This window comes from Rhineura floridana, chromosome 17 (genome assembly GCF_030035675.1).
Source record: "Rhineura floridana isolate rRhiFlo1 chromosome 17, rRhiFlo1.hap2, whole genome shotgun sequence".
NCBI classification, from domain to species: Eukaryota; Metazoa; Chordata; class Lepidosauria; order Squamata; family Rhineuridae; genus Rhineura; species Rhineura floridana.
In genome coordinates, this window is record NC_084496.1 from 21712626 (window position 1) to 21734974 (window position 22349).

Genomic DNA, 22349 nt, shown 5'->3' on the forward strand with positions numbered 1-22349 from the left:
GTAGCCAGCGCCGGTGACAAGCTTCTTTGTTTCTCATTTCCCTCCCTTCTAAAGGACAACTGGTTCCGTTCTTTGTTATAGTTCTCTGGAAATGATTATGCAATCGTAAGTAAAGTTTTACTTGCTTGATTTCCATAACCTTGCTATACTGTCAGAGTCATCCTAGCTCCTTTTCTGGCAAGTAGTTTTGCTGGAATGGAAGAGCTGTTGGGCCGGTGCCCCAACCCCAACTCCAAAGCCCCATATCCTGCTCTAAAACCCTTCTCCCTCCACATCCTTCTTTCAATTCTGGTGTGCAATTGGGGAGGTGGTCAGGGGGGAACAGACTACCCTTTACAGGGCTGGACTGGGTGCAGTTTCTGCTCCTTACTCAATTATTAAGCATACCTACATGGCTACGTCTGAATAATACAGAAGAATCATGAAGTACACATTTAGCCACCATGCTTAAAATGTATGTCCATGTGTGGATGTATTTAATATTCACATGTTCAGGTTGTGCTTGAGACAGGGATTCCTTTCTGGTTCCCTCTCATCCCCCCCCCTTTTCCTCCCTTGCAAAAAAGTGCTGTTTCATGTTTTAAAAGAGAAGGAAATAAATACATGAGAAGAAATCAGTACTGACACACCCACCCTGTACAGGGAAGAGGAACTCCTTTTTTAAGGAGAATTTCATCAGTAATGCCACCGCAGCACTGTGTACAAGAAGCAGGTAGAAGCCGAAGCAACAAGCAGGAAGCGTCTAATTACTGTTGCAGGGGTCATTTGCTGAATAGGGCCACAGTGTTTCTCAAATGTTATAGTAGGATCTTGGCCATAGAAATAGTGAAACCATGGTTTAATTCCGCTTCCAGCTGGTTGTGAAAAAGTAATGCCTCAGCAGAGCTTCGCCTTCTCTAAGAACTTTGTGAGCAAATTCATATTGGAGTCACAAGAATTATAACACTGCATTAGTGAGATTAACATTTGTTCCATTTTAAAATCATATACATTTTCAAGATCCTCAGGACCCACACTGTTTCCTAAAAGCAGGAACCGGGCAAGAGGCTGGCCCAGGTTATATACAGAGTGCAGGATTCTTTGGTGCTGTGAAACCATCTACACCTGAATGAAAGCAGTGCTGTCACGACTCATTTCTAGGCCTTGGGCAGGCCCTAAATTCTGTGTTGCAACCAGCAGCAAAGTAGGTAAGAATGGTTGTGGACTTAGAAGGCACTACTGCTGCAGTTCCAAAGTCAACAGTTCCAAAGTCAAACTGCTGGCAATGCTCGGTGGCTGGATGCGCTTAGGCTACGGGCACAGAGTCCATGGAGCAGCTGCAGTGGTGGCACTCTGCCTGGCCCATTGCCCTCAGAACAGGCTGGTTTCTGACTTGGCATCTACCATTTTGAAAACAGGCTTGAGTTTTCACGCCCCAAAGAAAATGTTATATATTTTGACTATCGATACACTACATAATCTTTGAATGTACCCTCGTCCTGGTTGTGCGCACTCTAGTTACATTGCTGAAACAAAGCACACGATAAAGAGACGAAGGGAAGCAACCTTGTGTTTACCTGTGATTTGCAAATGAGTCATTCTTTATTGCCAGAATTCTGTCTGATTTTGTGTTCCCAAATTAACTGACTGCAGTTTTTTGGAGAATCTTGCATGGCAACTTAGCTGTGCAACAAGCAGGACCATGCACAGCTTCTGGAGGCTGAGCCAGTATCCTCCATTCCCCCACATTTTGATTTAACATATATGCTTGCCGGTTGATAGAACGTTCCTCAGGATGTTTGTTGCCTGGACAAATCAGGCCACCAGAAACAAACACTTTGTTATCCCCAAGAGAGCACACCGCATGTGAAAGATGCAAGCTGTCCTTATATGGCAAGAGAGGCATAAGGTTTGTGGATTTGTTCATTTTGCTTTTCTGTAGATTTATTTCCAGACTCTCTTTGTCACTCTGTATGCTCAAGATGGTCTCCCTTGGAAAGGACAGCAAGGGCTTTTGAATGAACTGGATGGGGAATGTGAGGCATTGCACATTCCCAGTTTTAGTGTCAAAGCAATCCAGCGCACCTACTCGGCAGAAGTGCCTATTCACCAGGCATCGCCCTGTCACAATATAAATAGTCTGGTCTCCCTTGGTGATCAACGCAGTTGCATCCATAGGAACAGTCATTTTCCCAGCAAGGATCCACTGTTCTTTCTCTTCATCGTACTTGTAGATATTTGACGTGTACGTTCTTGGGGCTGTGCTTCCTCCTACGGAGTACACTGCCCCCCCACAAGTCACCATGGTGTGGAAGGCCAAACCTATCGGCAGATCTGGAAGTCTGGTCCAAGAGTTAGTATCCGTATCATACTTCCAGGCTGTCTTCAAGCAAGAGGACTGCTCTGCTCTTCCTCCAGAAACATAGATGCATTTCCTTAAGGATGTTGCACTCGCAGTAGCTGCTTTGCATGGCATCTCTGTGAGCTTTAGCCAGATGTTCTCTCCAACGATATAAGCAAAAACTCCGCTGTGGATCTTACCCTGCTCTTTTCGTCCCCCTAAAACCACCACGGAGTCCATTAATGCCCCTTTCCTTTGGTGAACCATCAGGCTTTGAGGATTTCCCTGTTTACGGTCACTCAAAGTACTCTCTATGCGAGATAGGGGGCCGGCGTGGTCTGAAAAGAGTACCACTTCACGGCAAGCAGCTAACAGCATCTTGGTGGAGACGGCAGACAAATGTATGTAGGTAAAATACTTTTTAAAAAACTTCTCCCTTTCAGACTTTTTATATTTCACCCACTGGAGGAGAGCCGAAAGGGTCTGGTCCTCATTTTCCACGTGAAGGTTCTCATCTTTAAGGAGCCTGCTGAAGATGTGATCAGGGCAAAGGACAAGGTCTGTTATGCCAGGGCCTGCCCAGTAACTGAAGTTGCCTCGTAGTCCATCATAGGCAGCATTTTCCACGTCTTTCATATCATAACTGGTGGCCAGGAGCATGTAGTAGAGACAGTTCTTCTTCCTAAGGGTCACAAGGAGGAAGTCAGAGCAGTGGCTTTTTAAAGTCTGGGAACTGAAATAATTGGCTCCCTTCAGCAGCTCCTCCACATTCTTCTCAGAAATCACAATCTCCCCAGTATAGAGGTAGTCGAGCAATTCCTCCACCACGGCCGAGCTCAGGGACTTGGGATCAATGGTAATAAAGAGTCTTTTGTCAGCTTTCATGTAATTGCTGGATATTAGAGTCCTAATATGGGGAGATAAGGCTGCTAAGACATTCAGGTGTGCGTAGAAAATATTCTGGTCCACGCTGACAGCCACATCGCAAAACTCCTGCTTCTTTCTCTGTTCGTTGAGGGCCTGCATCAGAAAATTGTTGTGGTTCTCTTCTATAAACTGCATCCTGATATTTGGAGCCAAGCTTGTCTGCAACTGAGGGAGCTGCTATAAGCATAAAGGACTCTGCCCTGTTGTTGAAGACCCTACTCTGGGTACAGAGGAGTGATGTCATCAAATATAGCTGTTAGGTCACAATTATCTGTGACATGGGTTGGGAAGAGTATTTTCAAATGTATGTGTGTTTGAATTCTTGCTAAGATTCTGCCTTCCCTGCAAATTAGTCAGACAGAGACTTTAAGCTTTAAAATAAGAAAGAACTACTTTATTCTGGAAGTACATGTTTGATAGAAAAGAGTCCTACATCTGGCTAACTGGCTAAGTTGGAGGAGCTCTGCACTGGTCCCAATGCAGCCCTCATGCTTGTTGAGAGGGAGAGACAAAAAATATGTCTTTTCCCAGAGAGAGAGAGAGAGAGGAAACCTAGGAAGGCGGGAAGGAACTAGGATCCTCTCAGGGAACTCGGGAAGTGTAGCTTTGTGAGGGGGATGGGGGGGTTCTCTTAACAACTCTTAGCACCCTTATCAAACTACGCTTCCCAGAATTCTTTGGAGGAAGCCATGACTGTTTAAAGTGGTATGGTACTGCTTTAAATGCATAGTGCAGATGGGGCCACTGGCTATGTGCATAGCTGCTATTAACAACATAACTTACAAGTAGGGTTGCCAACCCTCCAGGTTTGGACCAGCGTCTTCAGGGGCCAATCCTGAAGGTTTGATAAGCCTCTGCTGCTGTCTCACCCTGGCAAGTGTTAATCAGGCACATCATGTACAATATGCTCCTGCCCAGCCATCACTCCTCAGCTGACCCTTTAAGAAAAGGCCAAAACTGCAAGGGGTTTCTGATTGTCCCAGGTGTGGGGCAGCACAGTGGAGAAGCAAGCCCCCTTGAAGCTGGACATGATGGAGTCAAGAAGCCTGAGCAGGAAGGTGGAGGAGATACAAGCAGGGGCTTAAGTCAGTAAAGAGAGGGAAAAACTACGGAAACCAGTCCTGGGTAAATGTTGCAAAATGAAGCCAGGAGACGTGGGGAGGTGATGAGACAGTCCAAGAAGGGCTAGAGAGAGTAACTTTGGGGGTTCATTCATTCCCCCAATAAAACTGTTTTCCTAGTCCTTCAAAGGGGAATCCTGGTGAGCTAATGCACCTCATGCTAAGGTTGAGAAGAGACCCACAGACTGGAGAGACAGATGCCTGGAGGGCCATGCTCAACCCCTGGCTGCCCACCTGTGGCGGCCTCGGTTGATGCTTGGTCCTCATTCAGTAGGGTCCTTCAGATGTTCCTTTGTAAACCAACTCCAAATCTGTATTTCTTAGCCAAAGGCCATCACCACTCCATCATTCAGTAGATATGTTTTGTTATGTCGGTCTGTTGTTTTGGAATGATTTAGAATTTTATTGTTATTGATGTAGTGATTTGTATTTTTGTTCTGTTGTTAGCCGCTTTCAGCATATTGATATGGAAAAGTGGCAAATAATTTTAAACAATCTGCTCACGTAATCCACGACAATATACTGGGCTAGGGCTGGATCTGTCCATTTTGGTTCTTTCCATTTCTCATTTTTCCAGCCTTAAATTCCGTTCTCTACATTCCTACTGAAACTTGGGATATTTTTTTTAAATACCCATGAACATTCTTCAGCATTTTAGTGTCAATTTCTTCTAAGAAACCATTTTTATATGCAATTTTGACTTTTACATATTGTTGCAAGTGTTGGGATAAAAAAAATTAAATTGATCATGATATAAAATAATGTCGGTTTATTTCCTGGTGACCTGACCTTTCATTATTCCAGTGGCTCAGTGAATAAAAGCCGGTTTAAGCTGGAAACTTTCCTCCCTCCCCGTTTCCTGTATCATGCCCAAACCTAATGCCTCGCATATAGTTGCAAAGTGTATCTTGAAAGAAATGTTAAAGTTTCCCTAGTGCCCCATAAAACCTTGACATGTAAGTCTTATGTAAGTCTTTGAAATGCAAGCCTGGCATATTAAGGCTGTCACCATTCAAGGGGCGCCTGGTTGCAACTGGTGCCCCATCCCATTTCTATCTTTTGTTTCTAGCTGCATAGTGCTTATCTCAAGGACGTGTAAAATATGCAGACCCAAGTCTGAAGGAAATTGTGATGTCCCTGCTAATGTTCCTCCCCTGCACCCCTTCACCTCCTTTTCTACATATCTTTAGGTTACTATGACAATGTTTTCTTTGAAGTGTATGACGCTGCTCCCCAATACTGTAACCTCTGGGGTAAAGCTATATATATTCTCTGTTCTCTCAATAAATGGGGTTCCCATTCTGCACAGCCTCTGGCTTGTAAGTATCGGGTTCCCCTTTGCAAAGGATTATTGTCTGATTACTTGGTCTCTGGTAGTGGGTTAATTGCACTCAACTCCGCACCCCTCCTTGGTGAATGTGAGCTGGGGTAGACAGTGACGGCTCGCGTGTTGGGTTTGGACCTAACAATTTGGGGGCTCGTCCGGGATCCCTTGTGCGGACCCCTGTATTGCCATTGCACCCCTTTATTTTGACAACAGGTGCCGCGAGAGAGTTTTCTTGGTTGTCAAGGAAAGCGGGTTGATTGGCAGTGCAGGGATAAAGCACAGTTGAGGAAACCTCTACCAGATGCCATGGGTTAAAAGGGAGCGTACCGGTAAAGGATGGCCCCTTGGGAATGTGCAAGCTCTGGAAAAAGAGGAGTTGCCATTATTGAAAGGAATGAAAAACGGATGATTGAGCTCTGTGCGGTAGTGAGGCCGTGGGTAACTGCAGTGTTGGCACCGGGTGAACGGTGGCCAAAGGGTGGCTCCTTTAAACCTGTTCCTTTAAGAAGAGTAGGGGAACGGATAGAGGTAAACCAGCCAGATTAATTGAATGTCTGGCTCCAATGGAAGATGGGAGTACAGAGAGTAAGGGGTTTTACAATGCTGAAAGTCAGATCTTCGACCAGTGAGGCTCCCCCTCCAAGTTATTTTTCTGAGGATGACTCAGATAGAAGAATGATTTTAAGTCGTTCTATTATGCCTTCCGCGCCGGCGCCGCCTTCCAGCCCCGAAGGCGGGGCTTCTCGGCCGGCGCGGAAACAAGTCTCTTCCATTTCAAGTATTGAGCCGGAAGAGAAGGATCCAGGAGAGGGGCCCTCAGGGGGGAACGGTCACGCGCTTGCGAAAAAGAGAAAAAGAGAAACGGTTATTGACTAAGGAAACGCCATTGATTGTGCGAGACCAGCTGTACCTGGACGCCCAGGGACAGGTCTTGCACACAGAGGTAGTAGAGCAAAGGACTTGGTCTTTTGTCCATCAGGCACAACCGCCTGTACGATATTATTTTGTTAATTACAGACCGGGTTGGTGAGGAGAAGCTGTGACTGTGATTCTAGAGGTAGTGGATTCAACTGGGGATAAGGAGAAAGAAAAGGAACGGAGTCAGCCGTCAGGCTCCTAGGCGTGTAAGGCTTGTGTTTTCCCGGGAAGTAAGAACGTAAGAACGGTATTAGGAATGATTTGCATAAATGAAATGTGTATGAGTTGGGTACCCAAGTGTGAGGTTGTATGTGTGTAGCTTTTTTTTTTAGTTTATGTATGAAAGTTCTTCTGTGGGTTTGTTTTCAAGGGAACTTTCCTTCCATTACTGTCGTTTTTAAATCATGTTGATTTTACTTTTTCCCACCTGTTCTCTTAGTAGTTCTTAGTAATTCTTTTTTTAAAGAGTATAGGATTTGAACTAAGCAATTCTTTTAGAATGTCAGGGTTTCTTTTTTTTGTTCCTGTACTGGGTTAACCCCTTTTTCCCTTCCTCCTTATTTGACATGAATCTAGGTTATTAAGTTTTTGTTTGTCTGTCTTGTTTGCTAAATGTTCATACATTTAAATCTTGGGGTTGGGGTCTCACTTTGGAACAACCCTAAAGGGAAGAAGGTGATCTATTGAGAGATCCTATGTCCTTGGCAGTACAGCTGAGGCAGATGGCTTTGTTATGCTGATTCATGCTGAGAATTTTTCCTTTATTTTATATCCTACACCTTACCCGTTTGGGTGTATGGTCTTAGGATTCAATTTGCTGCTACGAATTACTTGTGTGTATCTTCCTTCCTGATTTAATGTTTTATATTCTTATCTCAGTCCTTGCCAGTTGACCACAACTACTGTGCAACAGAGGAACGTTTTCACCTAACATTTTATTTCTTTGGGTACTCCCTTCTTTTTCAAGTTTCTTAAAGTTGTTTTCTCCAGTCTGTTTACACAGTGGGATGATGGTTTTATTCTGCAGCAGTTTGGAAGAAAAAAAATGTTTGCCTTGTGTTGATTTAGTTCTGGTTTAATTTGTTCTTTGCTTCAGTTATGCACAAAGTACAAACTAAAAGGGAGACAGCATTCTCTTCCACTGTTTAAAAGGAAATTGCGTACGCCAGATTCCCCTCCGTTTTTGTATAATAACGTTTTAATTGATGTTTATGTTTTAAGTCTAACGTGATCCTTATGGTTTACTATTTTTATATAAAGATGGATTGACTGTGTTTTCCTAAATTTGTGTTGTCTGTTCCAATTGATTCCAGCCAGGCCATATCCTAAGGAGAAGAGGAAGGGCCTTATTACTTATTGTGTTGTCTGTTATGTGATTGTAACTTATTAAAAATAATGTCTTATTTCAGCCCTTGCCATTTGACATTAATCCCCTTCTTCCCACAGGCTGCTTACTGTGGCTACTTTCATGAGCAAAGCTCTGTACATGGCCAGAGGCTGGGGAAACTCAGAAGTTAGAAAGTGTTGTACTGTTGTGTGTTTTGTCTGTCTGTTGCAACAACAATATTTTGGTTTTTACCCACTTTTGATCAGAAGTCTCATTACTGACCATGGAAGTTTTATTTATATATAAATTGAATTGCTCCAGGACCAGGACACAGATAAACAGCATAGGGGCCTGTTTCATTCTACCCAACCACATAACTATTTTCAGGCCTATTTTGGCCATCAACCTGAAATGGATACCTTGTGCAAGTCCGCAATCTTTTCATACAGTCACTCGGGGGGAGGGGGGAATGAAGATTCTTTTCATTATTCCAGTTCCTTTGCCTAGCATTGGCAAAGACACACAAGTTCAGTTATAGCTTCCACTGAACATGAACAGGATGAACTTTGTTCAAGCCATCCCACAGTACGCTTCAAGACCAAGATACTTGTTCTATTTCCATTGTAACATTGAATGTAATTATTTATGCATTGTCCTTTAAGGATGTGTTGTTGTTGTTGTTTTCCTTTCATGATTTATATGTTATGGCCATTTTGTTCTTTAGATGTTTTGCTTTCCAAATCCCTCTGAGTAATTTTGTAATAGGGGTTTACTGAATTTGGCTATTTCAGATGTGAGGTTCATCAGTGTAGAGTTTTGGCCCATTTGTTTACTTTCTCGCTGTGAAGATGATAGTTTGAAATCACATCAAGATTGCCTTTCTCTCAAAATGTTTACTGTATTTTATTGCTCTTTCATGCTAAGCATTGAATCCAGTTCAATTATTGTATATTATGGATATGGGTGCATGTGCCTTAGAACATGTTGTGATTATGTTGTTCTTGATAAGTACTATATACAAACTAAGCTAACATACATCAATAGATGCCTTTGTGGTATTAAGGAATAGTAGGATGTGATTTTTCATTTAAAGTCTCTGTATGGACCATCCAGAGAATATTAGTTAATCCAGATTTGTTTCAACACCTCAAACCCATTGTATTAGAGTATGGCCTAGCTGATCTCCAGAAGTTACTTTCTCATCCTATGTACAGAAACAATAGAAGCAGTTAAACAAATGGGAGAGCAAGCCACACTACAGATAAGCACTCACAGATATAGGCACATGGATGATTTTGAATTCCCTGTTTGGCCTGGGGTGAGGACGCCAAGGGAGACTGTAACCCTTATAAAGCACCCCATTGTGGTGATTTTGATATTTCAAATAATTCTGGTCTTCGTCTTAATGGCCCTTGTAATATGGATCCGATCCCAAATGGCACAGATACACCAGAGGGAAGTAAGCATTAGAGCCAAGGGCAAGACTAAGAAGTCTAAGGGGTGAAAAGACATCTGCATACGGATGCTTTCCAACGGGGGGAGATTGTTACGAGGCAGGGCCATGGAGCCTGAAGGCAGGGCCATGGAGCCTGGAGGCAGGGCCATGGAGCCTGGAGGCAGGGACATGGAGCCTGCTAAACTACAATTCCCACCCCACACCCCCACCTAATGGTATGGCTGGTTATGCTTTCCCACAAGGTTTTGTGCGAAGAGTAATAAGGGCAGAAATTAAGATAAAAAAACTAAAGCTACAGCATAAATGTCATCTTATTCCTTGGCGGATATACCCCCACTCACAGGGAATCCCATTGTTCGTTAAAAATAGCATTAGTATTTTTAGAAGCACATATGCAGGAATATATATACATACGTAGGGGGTCTTCTTATACTGGGCTTAACGGGTCGCCAAATGCCACTGGCCCTTGGTGGCTTTGTGAACCTTGGTCTAGCTGGCATGAGATATTGTTTTATGTGATTATAGTGATAGTTTTTTTTTGCTGGATGTTGTTACTTGCAATGTATTCCTAATGTTATTTAGTTAATGCCTATATGCGTAAATAGGTCTCTGAGCTTAGTTTTTAAGGGACCAAAACTAACACTGATGGAAATAGCGTTAAGACCCTTGTGGGAACCAAACCAGGGTGTGCAGCTTGCTGAGTGAGTATGGTTTCACTCAGCGCTGAGAGGAGGGACTGTTGGGATAAAAAAAATTAAATTGATCATGATATAAAATAATGTCGGTTTATTTCCTGGTGACCTGACCTTTCATTATTCCAGTGGCTCAGTGAATAAAAGCCGGTTTAAGCTGGAAACTTTCCTCCCTCCCCGTTTCCTGTATCATGCCCAAACCTAATGCCTCGCATATAGTTGCAAAGTGTATCTTGAAAGAAATGTTAAAGTTTCCCTAGTGCCCCATAAAACCTTGACATGTAAGTCTTATGTAAGTCTTTGAAATGCAAGCCTGGCATATTAAGGCTGTCACCATTCAAGGGGCGCCTGGTTGCAACTGGTGCCCCATCCCATTTCTATCTTTTGTTTCTAGCTGCATAGTGCTTATCTCAGGGACGTGTAAAATATGCAGACCCAAGTCTGAAGGAAATTGTGATGTCCCTGCTAATGTTTCTCCCCTGCACCCCTTCACCTCCTTTTCTACATATCTTTAGGTTACTATGACAATTAATGTTTTCTTTGAAGTGTATGACGCTGCTCCCCAATACTGTAACCTCTGGGGTAAAGCTATATATATTCTCTGTTCTCTCAATAAATGGGGTTCCCATTCTGCACAGCCTCTGGCTTGTAAGTATCGGGTTCCCCTTTGCAAAGGATTATTGTCTGATTACTTGGTCTCTGGTAGTGGGTTAATTGCACTCAACTCTGCACCCCTCCTGGGTGAATGCGAGCTGGGGTAGACAGTGACGGCTTGCGTGTTGGGTTTGGACCTAACACAAGCAAATTCTCCTAATATAGTACATCTTTGTGTTACTTTGACTAATATATTCATGTTTATGCACACATTCTACTAATATATGTGAATTTTTGTAAACATTGGTTGATGGGAGAACTGCATTACAAAATTTAGATAAGTGCAAATTTTGAAGAATGGCTGTGATTTTGTTGTCCTGTTCTTTCTTGCAGTGAGAATTGGATGAATTCAGCTTTAAAAGTGAACCGAATCAAATTTCTCCCCCAAGCAGGGACAGCTCCTTGAAAGCTCAGACTAAAAGCCAGAGTGGATTCCACTGCCCTAGTGACATGGAGCTACCAGCCACCACTGGGCCTAGGCAAGCCATCTTTGCCTACTAGACGCAGCCTTTCCCAACTAGTGGGCCACCAGATATTGTTGGACCACAATTCCCATCTTTCCTGACCATTGGCAGTGCTGGCTGGGGCTGATGGGAGTTGTGGTCCAACAACACCTGGTGGCCCACTAGTTGGGAAAGGCTGTTGAGCATCCATCTCTCTATGAGCAGCATCTGGGTCCACATGGGGGCACTAGGCAATCTGTTTAATAGCTGTAAACCAGTGACTGTGTCCAGGCCACCCAAATAAACTTCGCAGCTGAGAGGGACTTTCAACGGACTTTTCCCTGTCCTGACCGGACAACAGCTGGCAAGAACACATCACAGACCTTACGTTTACCTCAAGTCTGGGGTTGCATTGTAGGGTTTGCCCAGATGACCTTTATTTCTAATGGATGAGCCTGATCTCAGATCACAGCTCAGTAAGGCACACCAGCAATCATTTATTTCTTCTGAAAGCACACTCTCTGGGTTATAGCCGGCATTAGTCCTACTCAGAGTAAACCCATCAACATTAATGGGCATGCCTAACTGGACTGCATTAATTGTATAGAAGAGGTGTCAGGAACCTTTGGTCCACCAGCTGTTGTTGAACAGAGCATATTTTGTTTTATTTATAAAGTTATTTACAAAACTGCCAGGTCATATTAATAATAAAATATGGGAATATGTAAAATACTGCGGTGCTGTACATCACATTGAACTGTCTGATTTTAAACAAAGGCAAGCTGAAAGAAAAACACAAGGCCAGACTAAAGTGAAGCATTCCAGTTACATTTTTTGATGGAAAAAATGGTTATAAAACCAGATTTTTAATTGACAGTGGTTGTACTGCACATTTAATAAATGATAAAAAATTGTTTTAAGAATGTTAAAGCTCATACACAGAATATAATGACTGCGTCTGGAGACACCTTCTATTCTCAAGGAATAGGCATGGTGCAGCTACTTTGGAAAACGCCAGAGGGCACCACAAAGCTTGAACTGAACGATTGCCTATTTGTTCTAGCATTCAAAGATAACTTAATAAGTGCCACTAAAATAATGAGCTTTTTCTAAGTGGCATAGTATACCAAGTTTTAGATCCTAGAGAAGTATGTCGTACTGCAAAATTGAAAAACGGACTTTTGCATTTGGAATACATTGAAACTATGCATGCAAGTACAGCCAGAGAAACCTGTCATTCTGGATGTTTATATGTTTGGCATTGAAGAATGGGACATGACAGCTTAGCCAGAATCAGTGCTCTAGAGAAGAAAAAATTGGCTAGAGGCATTACAATTGGAGAGTGTAAATCCACAGAAAAATGTGAATGCTGTATAAAGACAAAAAGTGTGAAATCAAAATTTCCTAAGAAAAGTGAAAGGAAAACTACGAAAGATACAACCCTCTGAACCAGGTTCATTTACAGGAATGCATTAGGCAAAGTGAGACAGTCACTTCAACCAGCAGATGCTGGGAAAGGGGGCAGCTGTGACAGCCTCCTGGCTGTCCCTCAAGCCACACTCACCCTCTGTAGGAGGACAGACCTGGATATGCTACACAGCCTGCCTTGGCTCCTCAGTGCAATAGAAGACTTCCTATCACTAGTATTGAAGTAACATTCAACAGCCAGTCCATCAACTTCTGTACATTTGACCAAGTGTCAATAAGAGGACATTACTGACTGATGGCCACAGAGAAGAAATAATTATCTGGCACTGTTGCACCCGCAATGTTGTACAGAAGAACCTTTCTGGAGGCTTCAGAGTTTCTTGCAATGCAATGCATATCTGGATATTAGGAAACCCACAAAAGCAGACTAATGATTGCAGAACACTCAAGGATAAAATCATGACTCCATTACAACTTGGATGCTGCCATTGGCTTAAGTTGGTGTCTAGAGTAGTGTCTGCCCCAACACTGATGGAATGATTTCTAGTTAAGGACTGCTCCTCTTTACCAACTGTTTTCTCAGGAGAGGTGAGACTCTTCTTCGATTACAGGCTAAGGCAGAAAGCCAAGTTTCTAGCCCACGTTTTAATGTTCTGTTTAATATTTTATTGGATTTCTATTGCATTTTGATATTTACTTTTTGCTTGCGGTTTTTGACTGTTATTTGTGTGAACCACTTAAGAGACTGTCATGTTAAACAGTATATATATCTCCTGTTCTGTATTTGCCTAATGTCATCACACAGCAGTTTGCTTGGCTGCCGACAGGTGGTGCTGTGACCTATAGTGTGACAACAGATCTTGGAAAGCTGCTGGGCCAGCGGAGGAGGGAGGGAGACAGAGGCAGGCAGGTGTAAAGGAAGGGGTTGGGTAGTGAGGGGGGTTAGTGGGGATAGGTGGGGACCTGTACTGAGCACGTCACCCCTGAGCCACTCACTGTGGGGTAATCTTTAGCTGGCCCTTGACCCCCAGGAGACACGAGCGGGGATTTGAACTCACAGACTCTGGACTCCCAGCTAGGCTCTCCTCCCCACTGTGCTATACCAGCTGTGGATGGAGGATAGTGGGCAACACTGAGCTACAGAGAGCAGTGGTCTGACTCATAGGTTCCTATGAATTTCCTTTCCCCTAATGTATCTTCTGCTTAAAAACATCAGTTATTGATCACTAGTTAATGTTTCTACCGTGTGGCACACTTTTGTGCTTCCATATTCCCATTGTAGTCCTGTTTCTCACTCATACACACGTTTTTGTGTGTGTGGGCGGGGGAGCAGTTCTCTTCCTTTCTAATATTTGTGGAACTTACATTGTTCCACCTCACCCTTTTCATAACGATGAAAAACGTGTTTGGCATTTGCTGCAGGCTGTCGAAACAACATAAACAGGACTGTGGATGATGATAGATATTCATATAAAGTATAAAGAGAAAAAATAAATGTTCTTTCCAGGTAAATCCAAAATTAAAATCTGACACATCCTTAAATATTACTGAACAACATTGAATTTGATCAGATATTAAATACTTATACAACTTATATCACTGAATACTGAACATAGGTGGCTGTGGATTCTTAAAGGGACAGCAGCCTCTTTTCCTCTTAGAGGATGATTACTCTCCCTGCACCAAGGGTTGCTAATCTGTGGTTTTCCCAGTGCTGCTGAACTACAACTCTCATCCACCCTAGCCATTATGGCCAATAACTGGATGATGGGAGTTGTATTTCAGTAGTATCTGAAGAGCCACAAATTATCACCCCTGCTCTCTAAGCACTACCTTGCTTGAAGCCAACATAGCAACAGTCTCACTCTGAAACAGGCTTCAGCATGTCTGCATGTCACTTTGATGTTTCATAGGCATCTAGTTGGCCACTGTGACAACAGGATGCTCTACCAGATGGGACATTGGCCTGTTCCAGCAGGCTGTTCTTATCTTGGGAGAGCACTTCCCACATAACATCTATGTGTCCTGGAAGTGCTCACTTAAACACTACCGCATGCTAAAAATCTTATTAAACAGAAATGTGGAATCTATCTCCGAACAGGATACTTGTATTGCTAAGATGCTCGTGAAACCTCGGTATCCTCAGTGGTGAATGTTTATATCTGAATTTTCCCTCTATTGTATTTTAAGACAGGTCCAGCCAACTCACAATCCGCAGGATGCATATGGAACCCATCTAGATTTTTGTAGCCCCCTCTGTCCTTCTCTAAGAACATAAAAAGAGCCCTGCCCATCTAGTCCAGCGTCCTGACCATTCTCACAGTGGCCAACCAGATACCCATGGGAAATCTGCAAGCAGAGCCTGAGCTCAACAGCCCTTACTCCACCTGTATTTCCCAGCAACCAGTATTCAAAAGCATACTGCCTCCAAGAGTGGAGGAATAACATAGCCTTTGTGACTAGTAGCCCTTTCTTTATCATGCTGAGTGTGCAAAGTGCCACTTTTTACCTAGCAGACCCTCCTCCCATAAGGAGAGATCAGCAACTTTCCTTGGGCCACATAAGAAGTGGAGCATCATAAGCTGTTTTGTTTGACAACCAACCCTGCCATTCAGAAGTAAGAAATTTAAAAAGTGGATTCGCCTCCAGGGCAACTTCTTTCCCAACGGAAGGTGCACATAGTAGTTAATATCAGAGGTCCTGCTTCTTGCTTTTAACATGGCAGGAGCCCACTCCTCTAACTGGAGAGCTTCAGCTATGGGGTGGTATACAAGTACAATAATTTTAATTTTAATTTTAATTTAATTGTAATTTGTAATTTTTATTTTATTTTTATTTTAGTTTGTTTTAAATATGTTTTTTATTGTGTGGCGCAATCCACACCTGCTCGTATTTTAAATATGTGGTTTTATCTTGTTGTACACCGCCCTGAGAGCTGTTGCTATAGGGCGGTTTAGAAATGTAATTAATAAATAATAAATAAATTCATAAAATAAGTAAATAAATAATCAAGAAAAAAGAGGTCAGCCCAGTTTACTAGATGAGTGGTTGGGCTTTATGTTATCGTCTACTCTTGCTGGACATGTAGAACTAACTGCTTTTTTTCTTGGTAGGTTTTGTAATATCGTTGGGAGGAGTCACCTTGCTTTGTGTGCTCGGCGGGTTGGGTATGCTATCACTGGCAGTGTCTGGAGTGCTGAGTGTTTGTTACTTGTCTCTTACAACTCTGCTCAGCTACTGGCCCACTCCAGAGTAAGTGCTAACAGCTCTGTCACAATAAACTGTGTTCCTGATACATTGTAATAGCAACTATAATTTTATTAGGGCAGGGACATTTATTTTAAGAAATCATTCAAGCAGAAGTTTGAAGGGTGCCTAAGGTACTTTCTGGAGTACTTGAGTTAAACTCATTATGCACATGGGAAGTGTAAGTGAGCGCTGCTCTGGCCCCATTTTACCATTTTCAATGTAGCACTGGTATGCTGCATGCTCTGCCCATATATACTGTTACCAGATCTGCTTGAATCCATACCTTGCACGCAGAGCTTGGAAAAGTTACTTTTTTGAACTACAACTCCCATCAGCCCCAGCCAGTATGGCCACTAGATTGGGCTGATGGGAGTTGTAGTTCAAAAAAGTAACTTTTCCAAGCTCTGCTTGCACGCATGTTCCTTCAAGTGTCACTTGGGGATCTTTCCTGGAGAGTATTGGGATCTGCAGACATTGATGCAATGGGCACAATTACTTTAGAGATGCCAATATTGCTTAGCATATTTGTGAAAATCAGCAGCTATTGTAGTGTATGTAAATACTGCAGGTTTTAGAGCCTTTACCAGTGTCTGATGTGTGGGTGGGGGGCTTGGGTAGTGATCCTTGGTATAGCGGAAGAGATACTACATGCGTATCCAAGACATTTTTACCATATGAACGGGGGGAAAGGGTGCCATAATTATGGTTATATCCATGTAACACTTAGTTTAGGCTTCTGTTCTTCCACATAATTGTGAATGTGTAGTCAGGAGGAACAGGTCAGAATAATTGTATGGAGATCATAACTTCCTGTGCGAGCCTAGCCCAAAATTAGAGGTAATGGTCAGAGGGCATTGGTGCTAGTTCTTATATGAGGCTATATGCCTTGATTTATCTTTTTTTTTTTACGGGCCGCAATCTTCAGTCAACACTGCAGCTACCTAAGAAGCACTTTGTAAAAGATTACATTATAGTGCCATCTCCAGCCTGTTTTTGTTACTGTTGTAGAATCTCACCATTTATGATCTCATTTGCCCTTGCAGCACAGAACTGCTTTAATTGCATAGTAAAAACTACATCTGTAAGACACCAGCCGTGATACTCTGTGCAGTTGCCATGTCAAGATTTTGTTCTGAGCCATTGGTTGGACCACACTTTAGCACCAGAGCTCCTGAGCTGAATTATGTACTATGGTCTCAAATGCACCCCAGCGTTCCTTATTAAACTGTTTTTATTGGCTGTTTTGCATTGGCCTATAAGGGCATACTTCCTTCTCTCGTGGTCATCATTGCAGAGCACCTCTCTTGACAAGAGTTTTGCTGCTTATGAAGCCTAAGGCAATTATTCAGAGTGCACAGCAAAACCTTTGCAGGCTTGGAATTGCTTTTAAAAATAATGCTCCTAAAACGGCATTGTCATCCCTCCCTCAAAGTCAGAATAGGTTGCATGGTCTCCTTTTGAAAAGCTTTGGGAAGATCGGTGGATGAGGGCACCTAAATGCTTCTACCTAATGGAGAATCTTCTGGGCTTTCTGAATAATAGGCATGCTAACCTATGAGACTTGGATTTGTGTGAGCCATGAAAGTGGAAATCTAAAATACTTTGTTCTCTCTTTTTCACAGCTGCCTGTCAAAGAAAGAAATTGCTAACGGAAGCAGTTTTATGCCAAGCGACCAGGATAGTGGTGCTAATAAGACTGAATAAATTGGACTGGTGCTTTTGAATTCTTCCTTGAGTAGCACTTTAAAAAAATGCAGAATTTTGAAGGGATTGTTACCTTCTCAAAATGTTTACCTGTCAGAATGGTCAAGTTGTGGTTTATTATTTCCAGAAGCTGGAGGCTGTTTCTTTTTCTTCTGGCTGTCATTATAATGGCTGAACCATCATTAAGTATGCTGTCATGTGTTGAGTAACTCAGACGCAGTCGCTATAGGGCAGGGTCCCATTGTCTTCCTCCAGGTTTATCTCCCGTTTAGATTAGTGGATGTTTTGCATAAGAGAGAGTGAGAGCTTTTGTGTCCACTGGTCTTATAACTTGTTAAACTCAGAGCTTTATATTATCTGCCTGGCAGGAGATAAAACGTAATACTGCTGGTAGTACTTTTTTGTGTGAGTGAGAGTGAGAGAGAGAGAGAGACTACATTCAAGCCTTATAAAAAAAGTCTTACAACACCCATTGTAATGGAGAATGGAGCTTGCACTCTGTCAAAGACATAGGTGGAAAATCCAAGTTAAAGGGAGTGGATCTCTTTATGATTGTGGTGGGTTTTTTTTAATAGGTCAAGCATTTTTGTTGCATTTTAAGTTATTCAGAAATGATGTCTTTCTGGTTTTGTCTTATGTTTTCCAGAGCTCTGGGGGCTTTGCAGAATATTTGTTGGTCAAGAGTTGTGCCTTATTTCATGTGTGTGTTTTAAAAGAAATTTATTTCAGGCCAGGTGTTTTCATGCCCTTTCAAACCTTTTCGTTATAATAGTTACATTTTTTCCTTGCTTAACTGATAATGCCATTGTCAGGTATACTTTGCCACTAAATGGCTACTTGTTTGTCCAAGTTGTCCCTGTTGTCTTTTGTTTCTTTGGGTCAGTTTGCACAAAAAATGAGAGAGAGTGTGAAAGAAGACTCATAATAACCATTTACTCTTTTAAGACCTACACTTGATCTTTGTGTCGGGTCCAGTGGAAGCTTATCCATTACGGTGGATGAAACACTGCCCTGCCAGCCCCCACCTGCCTGCCCTCTTACTTACAAGATGTCCTGAGGATAGCACAGCCTATCGACTTCCTCCTCCTTAGTCTCAGTTTTGCCTCTTGTAAGGACAGCAGGGAAGATAATTAGGACAAAATTAGAATTAATTGGCTCTGCTTGTCATTGGCTCAGGCGCCATCTACTGTTTATCTCCCTGCATTCCACCCTCCCAGTTTCAGTGGGCACCAGCCACCATTGGTCCAAACCCAGACCTCTTCCACCCTGATGACCACAGCTTATTTGGTGGGTCTATGAAAGCCCACATCACCAAGGCTGCAATTACAGTTTGCTACAACAATCACCTGGTCCATAGTGCAGCAGAAGCCACAACACCACGTTTTTAGACAGTGGGAGTTGTTTTCCAGCTGCACAGGATCTGGGTGTCTTGTGAGACAGAGGTGGGGACAATTAGAGTTTTGAAACCTGCTGACAGGCAGCCAGACTTGGAGTGAGTTAAATGAACCTTCCTTAGGAAAAAACCTCCATAATCTAGGTGCCACTACTGAGAAGGCACTGTCTCGTTTAGCCACCAACCATTGCCTCAGACTGAGGGGATGCAAAACAGGGCATCCATGAACTCATCTATACTTGAGTGCATGGGTGAGATCATATCTGAGAAGGCTGTCCTTAAGGTATCAGATGACTTGTGCACTATATTGTGTGCTAGGGACTGAGGAGGCTGTCCCTAAGGAATCGGATGACTTGTGTGCCAGTGCAGTTTGCTATTAGGGCAGACGTGTGTGGGGACATTCAGCGCAGTTGTGTGGATCAGTCCTCCATTAAAGATGATGATCTGTGGATGCCAACCCACAAAGTTCTGCAACTCTTCCATAGACTTTACGCACAGATCCTACTGAAGTCTTATCGAAACAGATGGGAGTCTTCACAACAGGTATGGTGGATGGCTCCCTGGAGTTGGAGCCCTGAACCGTTCAGAATTTGAGCATAATGTCTAAGGCCCTTCTGTTTCCTTTGTATTAATCTAAACGCGTTTGCTGAAGGATACTGCAGTCCAGAGTATGGCACTAATTGGGTGCTCTGGCTGCCTACCCCTGTTAAAAAGGCAAACCAGAACCCTTGATAGGGAACAGCAGATACATAAAATATGGGATGCTTTCCCCCAAAACTGCTTCATTAGGCACCAGTTACGCTGGAACTGCATCTGTGTCTAAAAGAGACATAGGGAGGGCCATGACAGCAGCAAGAGCTTGGCCTTTAGCCTTCATATGCAGAAGGTCCCCAATTTTGCATTTAAAAGAAGCTCAGTTGGGCTGAGAAATGCCTCTTACTGGAACTTAGAAAAATAGTCAATACACCTGTACCAGATGGGTCATTAGGGCCAATAGGGCACTGCCCCACCAACCTCAGTCTAGATTTCTCCAAGACCACCTGCCTGCCTTCCTACACATAGGAGGTCGGCCATTATCAAAGGTGCTATGGACTTTGAAGAAGCACAAGTACAGGGCAAAAGGGACAAACGAGCCAAGCGGAAGGCACGTCAAGCAAATCCTCATTGCAACCATCTTCCATCTGGAAACCTATGTCCTCACTGTGGGAGGCTGTGTGGATCCAGAATTGGCCTCCACAGTCACTTACGGACCCACCGTTAAAGACCTTTTCTTGGAAGACAATCTTACTCAGCCACGAGTGATCCCCAATGACTAGAATGACCCTTGTAGAACTCAGAAGGGACGAGGATGGGGACAAAAGTAGAATTAATTGGCTCTGCTTGTGGTTGGCTCTGACTCCACCTACCGTTGGGCTCCCTATCTTCCACCCTACCAGTCCCAATCAGCACCAGCAACCACTGGGCCAGTGGTCTGATTTGGCACACAACAGCTTTGTGCATTTGTATCTGCTCCAAATTATCCCTGGACTGAACAAAAATTGCATTGGACAACAAGTCCCTTTTCTGTGGTTGATTGCCACTACCAAGTGTCCTACCATGAAATTGCCTTTGAATGTAGAAAGCAGATAGACTCTCTGCTCTGGATATATTATCCATTGCTATTGCTAGTTCCATGTAAAAAAACACAATCCTGCCATCCGCAGGGGTGGGTGGATAATCCCTAGGTTCGAAGGCGAACCCAAAGTGGTTAGCACAGCGGTGACTGGTGCCCTTTGGGACTGGTAGGGTGGGAGGCCAACAGCAGGAGGATCTAAAGCAGCCAACGGCAGAGCCAACCAGTGCCTCGTTTTTTCTCCATCTCAGTTCTACAAGGGCAATCCAGAGACTAAGGCAAGAGAAGCTGACATACAGTGCCACTCCCTGGGTTGGTATAAGTGAGAATGCCAGGAAGAAAAACTGACACTCTCCGAGTTGGGAGGCAACTGACCTGGGGGATCGTGAAAGAGGCGGACAACGCTCTTCTCCGGGGTGTTGAAGAAGGCGGCAGCCATGGAGTTGTATTCGCCATCAGGACAGAAGAGCTGGAGCAAGGAGAGGGGGAAGAGAAGAAGCCATGTAACTCACTGCAGGAGCAAAAAAGCCAGCACAGGTGCAAAACAAGAAAAAAGAAAAGGGGGGAGCCACACCCACAATCAGCTGTTCCATTATAAAGCTGCCTTAAATGCACTGGGCACAGAGCAGGGGCTCCCAAACTGTGGTACATAGACCACCAGCGGTCCCCAAGCTTCATTCAGGTGATCCATGGCATATCTGTGGATTTGAGGTCGAAGATAGCACATCCATCCCCTTAAATATTCATTACTGATTTTTAACTGTGTTTGGATGGCTTGTTTCTTCTTTTGCATTTTATTATACTAGAATTTGAATTCTATGCAGTTCAAATCGTAATACAATAACAAACAATATGTAAGAAAGGAAAAGCCGTAAAAATACATTGTAAAAATGCCATACAGCATCTAGCACAGAGCATCACAATTGCTGTAACAGGCAGAAAAACCATTAAGTGGTCTGCAAAGACTCTCAGCAATTTTCAAGCTGTCCGTTGGGGGTGGGGGGGAGCTTGGGAAGCACTGATGCAGAGGCACACCTGGGGGGGGACGGCTCAGAAAGCTGGCTTGAGAAGGGCTTGCAAATAAGCCCCAAGATGTTATCAAATCGCAGATGTTTATACCAGCCTGCTGTCCTCTCCTTACTGTGCTACTCACTTATGAACTGAAGAGTCATCCCTCCTTCCCAAAACATACAGACACTTTGCAAAACCTTAGCTGCATGTTCTCAGAGAGGTAAACTGTTGTTTGCTAAAGCTCCATGCAAACTTGGGAATTTGCCAATACCATCAGCCACACACCTCTGCCAGCCAGGTATGTCCACTATCTCACTAAGCTCAATGGTGGCTGGTGGCCACTGAGACTGGGAGGGGGCAAGACAAAGAGGACAACAGCAGGCGGAGCCAACTGATCCATTTCAATCGGGCTTCAGGCCTGGACATGGGACTGAAACAGCCTTGGTCGCCTTGGTAGATGATATGAGGAGGGCGTGGGATAGGGGCGAATGCACCTTCCTTGTCCTCCTTGATCTCTCAGCGGCTTTCAATACCGTTGACCACGTTATCCTCCTGGACCGCCTGAAGAGGTTAGGCATAGGGGGCACTGTATGGCAGTGGTTCCATTCCTTCCTCTCTGGTAGGTACCAAAGAGTGGCATTGGATATTTGAGGCATCGAGCTGGAGTCATAGGCTGGCTTTTGAGCAGAGTTTCAAGTCAGCAATGTGGAAACAGGCAGGGCCAGGAACGAAAGGAGCCCAACTCGAAGCCAAGGCGCCACTTTAGG

The 22349-nt window shown here is 43.6% G+C and overlaps 1 protein-coding gene and 1 pseudogene across 1 annotated transcript in view; one reads left to right on the forward strand and one right to left on the reverse strand.

Annotated features, from left to right (window-relative positions):
* The window catches only part of LOC133372080 (CTD small phosphatase-like protein 2-B), a 69930-nt gene extending 51515 nt beyond the window's left edge, over positions 1-18415 (forward strand). The window contains exons 7-8 of the mRNA XM_061600313.1: positions 15727-15865; positions 17485-18415. The gene's annotated coding sequence lies outside the window, so the exon portion shown is untranslated. The remainder of the gene's footprint in view (positions 1-15726; positions 15866-17484) is intronic.
* LOC133371757 (calicin-like) lies at positions 1619-3491 on the reverse strand (annotated as a pseudogene).
* Positions 18416-22349: the final 3934 nt, after the last annotated feature.